The sequence below is a fragment of the Nicotiana tabacum genome, chromosome 5 (genome assembly GCF_000715075.1).
Source record: "Nicotiana tabacum cultivar K326 chromosome 5, ASM71507v2, whole genome shotgun sequence".
In the NCBI taxonomy this organism is placed as follows: domain Eukaryota; kingdom Viridiplantae; phylum Streptophyta; class Magnoliopsida; order Solanales; family Solanaceae; genus Nicotiana; species Nicotiana tabacum.
In genome coordinates this window covers 62,626,721-62,634,965 of record NC_134084.1, presented here as the reverse complement: position 1 = coordinate 62,634,965, position 8,245 = coordinate 62,626,721, and positions in this window count along the sequence as shown.

Genomic DNA, 8,245 nt, shown 5'->3' with positions numbered 1-8,245 from the left:
AAGCACTATTCTCTGCACCTAAAACACTGAAAAATACACACACATTGAGAGAGTTTTAGAATCAGAAAAACACAAAAAAGGGGGTCTTGAGTACTGTTCTATTGGTCAGTTGGTTTCCAGTTTTCTAGGTTTTAAAAAAAGGCTTGAACATACTGCTGGTTTCTGGGTTCAAACATGTATTAAGTGAGCTGTATTGTTGCTGGTTACTGCTTTTTTAGGCTTTGGTGACCTCCATGTTTTCTTGCTGAAGTTATTTTGTTGTTTTGGCTATATCCAGGTATGTATGGATAAATCTCTGAATGACAATACATGATGTTTTGGACTCATTGGATGCTGTCACTGTATACGGTGAAATCTGGGAGACCAATTTCTCTTCGATTGAATACCTCGAAGGGTGACCCCGGAAGCCCAGGATCTCGAGCCAGTCACTTCCCTCAAGATCGAGCAGGACCCCGCCAAGGATAATGTCGGCCAAACCCCCAGCGAATGCAGGGATCCATCGAGGAATGCATCCGGGGTTGATCAGATCTATTCAAGCGGTTCGACATCAGCCCATGCACGCATTACAGAGCTAGCCGGTCGTCCCATCCTATTTCTTGTATCACGCAACTTATCTTGTACTAAGATTAGACTCCCTCCTTTTTTTATAAAAGGGGAGTCGCTAATAGCTTGTAAGGGCAGAGCTCTAACCATTCTGCTAAAAGTGCAATAATATCTTCTCTCTCTTTCTCCTCTCTAACTCACTTTCCCTCAGTGGCTCGAAGTCATTTAGCTTTGTTATCTTCATGCATGTTCTTTGTTTACCACTTAATACTGGCTCGAAGTTACCTTAATATCCATCGCTTACTTACTTGTTCTTCAACATATGCCTTAATAGTGGCTATAAAGAGCCTTGTTTGATTATATCTTCAAATGTTATTCCCATCCCCGACTATCCCCGATAGGTCGAGCTCGATCCTGACATCGACCCCGAGGTCCCTCACTGACCATACCTATACTCGGGCAGCAGGCCCTCCGGTTCGATTATTACTTCGTTTTAGCTCGTATTTAGTCTTTAAACTCCATATTATTAGCATCATCTGCTCTAACAACTAGCTCGGGAATAGATCACTTATTTTTAGAATATCATTTACAAATTTAATTGTTGTTACCATTTTCACGGTAAATAGTTTGGCGCCCGCGGTGGGGCTAAAAATAATAATAATTATTTTCTTGATAGTTTCATTGCACAAAAGCATATTATCTTTCACACTATTTCTTGTCCAAGATCATTTGATTTCAGGTCTAAATATCCGGCTCGGTAAACGGAGTCGAGAACAATAACCTCGAGAATCATGGGGAAAATGGCATGGCTATCCCGGTCGCGGAGCACCACCACTGAATCCCGATAACGCGCCCGGACCGATTCTAGTGGACGCAGAATCACAGGACGCACAACAAGTCGACGAAACTTCTCACACCAACAGGAGCATACGACACAGCGACCGACAGGAAGCTCAAAAAACCTCGGCCCGGGAAGAAAAGGAAGTTAGTCTTCATGTTATTTTTGAAATGTTGCAGGCACAGCAGCTGGCCATTGCCCAGTTGCAAAGCCATCCGAGAACTCCCAGCGCATCGGTACCAAAGACAGCTCCCCCGTCGAGCAAGTACCCGAAAGATCAAGCAATAACGGGTCAGTGGCTGACCCTGCCATAGTGAAGATGCTCGAGGACCTCACCAAAAGGATTGAGTCAGGCGAGAAGATGATTGCAGCCAACGATAAAAAGGTTGAGACCTACAACTCTAGGGTGGATCAAATCCCAGGAGAACCCCTGGTCCTGAAAGGTTTTGATTCGAAGAAGTTCATATAGAGGCCGTTCACAGAGGAAGCGTCCCCAAATCCCATTCCTAAGAAGTTCATAATGCCGGAACTCCCTAAGTACAACGGTACCACCGACCCCAATGAACACGTTACTACCTATACCTGCGTAGTAAAAGGTAATGATATAAAGAATAACGAGATCGAGTACGTATTGTTGAAGCAAATGGATAAACGCTTTCGAAGGGGCCCATGATGTGGTATCACAACTTGGCTCCCAACTCCATAGATTCATTCCCTATGTTGGCAGACTCCTTCGTAAAGGCACATGCTGGAGCCATCAACGTAGCAACGAGGAAGTCTAACATTTTCAAAATTAAGCAGAGAGAGAATAAGATGCTGCGAGAATATGTGTCCCGCTTCCAAATGGAACGGATGGAGTTACCTCCAATCTTAGACGATTGGACAGTACAATTCTTCACCCAATGCTTGAATGAACGGAGCTCGGTGGCCTCGAAACAGCTGAAGCAGAACCTGATCAAATATCCATCGTAACCTGGTCGGATGTCCACAACCGGTACCAGTCAAAGATCAGGGACGAGGACAACCAACTGGGAGCCCCTTCGGGCTAAGTATACCCAAACAGATTCTTGGTAAAAGAATCAAAACCAAACAAACAAAGGTACCAGCCGTACCTCGAAGATAGAAAGAACGCCCCAAGGCGCAACCTAACTCACAATGATCGGGGGACTGACCGAGGATAGGACCCTCGAGGGCTCGTCAATGGAACCAGGTTCACTCAAAACATAGCGCCAACAAACGTGCCCCACTTATCGGAATACAACTTCTGCATCGATGTTTCAAACATCGCGTTCACTATCAGCAAGTTCAGAGACGCCAAGTTGCCTAAGCCAATACAGTTAGACCCTTCGTAGAGAAATTACAACTTAGTGTGAGAGTTCCATAACACGCACGGCCACAGGACCGAGGATTGCCATCAACTACGAGAGGAAGTGGCTCGACTGCTCAACAAAGGGAACCTTCGGGAATTCCTCAGCGATCGAGCCAAAAATCAATTCCTAGAGAGGGAGGCAACCAAGAAAAACGAGGCAAACAAGCCACAACACGTCATCCACATGATCATGGGGGGTGCCGATGCCCCGTAGGAACCCGTAATGAGAAGAACAAAAATACCCATCACTAGAGAAAAACGGACTCAGGGGTATATCCCCGAAGACGCCCTCACGTTCAGTGAAGAGGACACCGAAACCCTGTCTCAAACCCACAACGATGCCCTAGTAATCTCCTTTCTTGTATATTCTTTTCAGATAAAACATGTACTCGTTGATCCAGGTAGCTCGGCCAATATCATCGGGTCGAGGGTGATAGAACGGCTCTGGCTGCTCGAACAAATTGTGCCCGCCACCCGGGTTCTCAATGGATTCAACATGGCAAGCAAAACGACGAAAGGAGAAATCGTCCTTCCAGTTACCGTGGCTGGCACAACCCAAGACACCAAATTCCATGTCATAGAGGGAGATATGAGGTATAACTCCTTATTTGGACGGCCTTGGATACACAGCATGAGGGCAGTACCATCCACCCTCCACCAAGTGATAAAATTCCTGGCAAAGAATGGGATCCAATCCGTCTATGGGGAGCAACATCGGCAAGGGAAATGTTCGCCATACACGACGTGATACCAACACTCATGCCTCCGGCCCCGAATGAAACAACGAGCAAACCAGGTCTCACCCTCGGTCAAACTTGACAAAACAGAGTAAATATCCATGCCGCATTTTTCCCCTAGGCAGTTATAATAGACCGATCCCGAGGCATCACCAGCATACCTCGTTTCAAGGTACAACCATTCTTTTTTTTTTAATATTATTTCAAAGTCGGAATTAACGTTCATGCAGGCACCCGATCAAAGCTGCCAGGACGAAAAATGCTATTGCAAGACCTAGAGGCCCCAATGGCGCACCTGTTGCACTCTTTTCCTTCGATCGAGTTTTTATCCCAGAAGAAGGGTTTTTACCGACAAGGTTTTTAACGAGGCAACGTCTGCAAGCCGCTTAAGGGGGAACTCCACAAAAAATATTCAAAACTATCCCTCGGAAAATTGCCTGCTCGAAGGAGTTTTGAAAAAGGCCAAATGAGGTTTCCCATAGGAAAACGATGTATCGGACCAGACAACCGATATAGTCAGGCCCCGTCAGCAAAAACATGTACTATTGTATCGAGCAATCAAAAATACCTTTTGTCAAAAAAGAAAAGGGGAAGGGAAATCCTTCTCAAAATAGGGTAACAAATTCATTTGCCAGAAATGCCCCGAAGAACTCGGGAAAGGGTGACAGCAGTTCAAATGCCCCAACGGCCTCCGGATCGAGGATCTGAAATCACAAAACATTTCAGGTAGGACAAACCTCCAAGCGATCGGCTTTGACCCGATATAGGTCAACTCAACTAAACAAATTATACTACGACGATGGATCGAAGGATGTCTTGCAGCGCCACATTCTCCAAATAGGGAAATCACAGTATGTTCCCGGCAGGGACCCCTTCGCCAGATGCATCCCGAAGCACTCGAAAACTTAGCATCAGCAATTCAGCACGCGTACGACCCCAGGGTCAGAACTCCGGGCTCATAAAGCCTCTATAAGGCAACTCCGAGCTCACGAAAAGTGGTCTTCACGCTTAAACAAATTCAATGACTCGGAGACTGTCGATCATCGCCAATCTCCATGCGCTGGAAAACCCGAAACGGTAAGACCCCTAGTAGGCAAACTTGGCGTAACCAAATCTATTCTACAAAAACTGTAAGACCTAAACTGGAATGACAAACTGTAAGACCTCAACAGGCATGAAAATCCCGAAGTTTAGGCTATACATCGCATTTGTAAGAGTCCCGAAAGGGCATACACTCGGTGTAGACGCCTAAATTATCACTCGGGATAAAAAATGGCTACGGCCAAACACATATGACTATGGTCAAAACAGCTGATACAGCCATACTAACGTGACTCAGGGACGCCCGACCGTCGCTAAACAAAAATCACAGGGCACTACTTCAAATATACTTCGGAAAGAACTGGTTAAAACATGTTTCCCTCAACAAGAAAAAAATGAGCTTTGACCATGTCAGCTCCAAATCACAAGGCTTCAACCTACTCACAAGCTATGAACCTTCCGAGGTGCTGGAAACATCGCCGACAACCACTTGAAATCAAGGTTCTTCTAGAACCGATGACGAATCAGGTAAAACCTTTCAAAATACCTTAACGAACGGAAAACAAAGCTTATAAAAAGCCCACAGGAAAAAATAGAATAAGAGCTATTGTCACCAGCTAAGCAAGCCTCCAGGTCATTTATTAAAAGGTCTCTACGATCAAATAGCGTAAGAGCCATTGTCGCCAGCAAAAATTTGACAACCTGAGGATTAAAATGAGCTCGAATTGTAACCCGATTCGGAGACCGGATCCAAAATAGTTAACTATGCAAGCCTTCGGGCCACATACTAAAAGGCCTCAACGGCCAAAAAATTGACAACTTAAGGGTCAATTAAAGCTTGAATCGCAACACGACTCGGAGACTGGACTCGAAATGGCTAAACTACAATATGCCTAAGGGCACGGCATAAATGCCACTATCGCCATCCGCCCATGCAGGCAGGAAAGAACTTGAGGGTCAATTGAAGCTTGAACCACAACGCGACTCCAAGACTGGACCCGAAATGGCTAAACTGCAATATGCCTAAGGGCACGACATAAATGCCACTATCGCCATCTATACATGCATGCAGGAAAGAACTTGAGGGTCAATTGAAGCTCGAATCACACCGCAACTAGGAGAATGGACCCGAAATGGCTAAACTACAATATGCCTAATGGCACGGCATAACTGCCACCACCAGTAAGGTCGATTCGACCCGAAGCACAAAAGGCCATCGTCAACCGCCCACGCAGGTGAGAGAAAACTTAAGGGTCAAACTAAAGCTCGAATTGAATACGACTCGGAGGCTAGACCCGAAATAGTCGAAACAAGAAGGCACCCAATGGCGAGAAATGAAGGCCACCATTGTCTGCCCATGTAGGCAGGAAAGAACTTAAAGTCTAGTTAAAAATCAAATTATAATGCGACTCGGAGACTGGATCCAAAACAATTGACCCCAAGGGCAAAAAGTGAAGACAATCACCATCTGCCTGCACAGGTACAACAGATCAAAGGGCAGGCAAGATCAAATAAAGGCCTGATTCAGAGACCTAGCCTAAAACAACAGGGTAAGACATAGAGGCCCCAACAGCTGCTCGCGTCAAGGATTACGCTTGAAAGCCCCCAGGCCTGCCTAATCTGCTATGAACCCACAAGGATCCCACCAAAACACAGAAGCCAGACCGCCGAATTGAATGCAATAGGGGAAGAGATACAAAAAAGCAAAATACAATGTGGCAAAATTTACACTCCACCCCTAAAGGGTTACGGCCTATCGGCTTTAGCCTCGCTTTTCGTGGCATCAGTAATGAGCAAACCGGTCATTATACCCGACCACCTTCACTCGAACGAATCTTACTAAAAAGGTGGAATCCCTGGCATGGGGCTCCTCAAAGCGCCTGCCCCAAGGATCCATGGCGAGTCGCCACTCCTTTATCATCCTCGGACCAGCTTAGTACTATACCAATCTGAGCACCGATTTTTCTTAATCTGAACTTTTGGGGAATCAAGCTACTTCTTCAAAATCACGTCCACTCAAATCGAAGCTCGAAGCCTGCATTTGATACTTCAAGTATTCCTAGCTCGAATGGCTTTGCTCCTAATATCAAAAAGTCAAAACACCAACCACAAGAAGACTTATGCCTCATCAAAAGTTTTTGTAATATGTGCTCTAATTTTTCACAAACCGCCAGTGCACCGACTCGATCCCTGTTTCCCCTAACCAAGAAGCCCAAGGGGCCTACCCTCTTCCAAGGCCCTCCAAAGTATAGCCCCTTGATGGATCAACTCAAAGTATGGGTTCGTTTGAGCCTTACAAAGGGAAAACGCTATAAGAAAGAGAAGACCCGAGATACAGGGGAATCATGGTGAAACTTACCGTGAGGTAAAGACGACAAACTTACTCGACGATCAAGCACCTTCCTGATGGCCCAAACCTTGATGGCCTAAAGGAATCGATGCTCCAGAATCAAGGGCTTTAGGAACTCCAAGGTCGGATGATGCACCCTCCGCAAGAACGTGGGCCCATCTCGGCCCGATAAAAGCTCTTTCATGATTATGAAGCACATATCTCATCTATCTTCGTGCCCAGCCTTTGTCGTGCCCCAAATAAGCAGTTGCTAAGGGCATGATCCACAGGCATTACAAAATCAGTGAGTCCCGAGGACCCCCAGGTAGCGAAAGCAGCCTTATGATTGCATACGAAAGGGGCTCGAACGAGTCAACACCAATCAAAGGCACCGACCATCAGGACCGTCTTCGATCTCGAGGTAATGCTCAACCCCAAAAAACTTTGCCATAGTAAGAAAGCGCCTCAGTAGACCAACAATGCCTTCACCAAATTGGCGTTCAGCCTCAAGAGGCCTCTACCAAAGAAAGCTAGTTTACAAAGAAATGGGCATCCCTAACAAGCGCCCGTGCAAAATAGATTCCAGACAATGACCAGGACGGCCCGAACCACGGCCAGGCCTCCATTCAGAGATCGCTTCTAGGAAGTCACCAGCATTCCGAGACCACAAGTCCTCAGGAAAGCCTCTTCTCAAGGGCCATTATAAGGCTCGAGAACGTCATCCGCATTTTCATGCAGGAAAAGGGTCCCATCGAACCAAAGTTATTGTCCTAATTCAGGTCCGGTTCGAGGAATCACAAAATATCCCACGCAAAGCCGTTTTATCGATCAAAGGCCGGGGAAAATACTTAGAGCTAATATCATAGGTGGTGAAACAGGATCGTACACTCAAAGCTGCCAAAATTATAAAGAGATACAACAAGTGTCGAAGGAAGAAATCAAGAAGATGTCTTTGTATTTATACAATTGTTCATTTACAATGACCCTCGAGGGGTCCTTACATATGGTTACATTACATATGATTACAAAATCCCACAGAGGTCCCTTACAAAAAGTGAAGAAGTGATACGCATATAATAGGAGCCTAAGGATCTAGCCTATTCATATTGCGTCTCTGTCATCATCCTCTCAAGCATATGACCTCAAAGACAATATAATACAAATTTGATCCCCTCGGGGACCACCTCCCAATCCTCCTAGAATGGCATATTCAAAAGGAAGGCAGGAGAGAAGTGCAAAATGATGAAGGAGAAGCCGGAAGAAAACGAGAAGTGGCTGGGTGAAAATTTTGGCTAGTACGAGCTCCGCCAGTACTGCCGTTTTGAAGCCACTTCTTGATACGTTGCCTTAGCCGGGAAGACAATAGCCGACAGAGATCACCGATACGC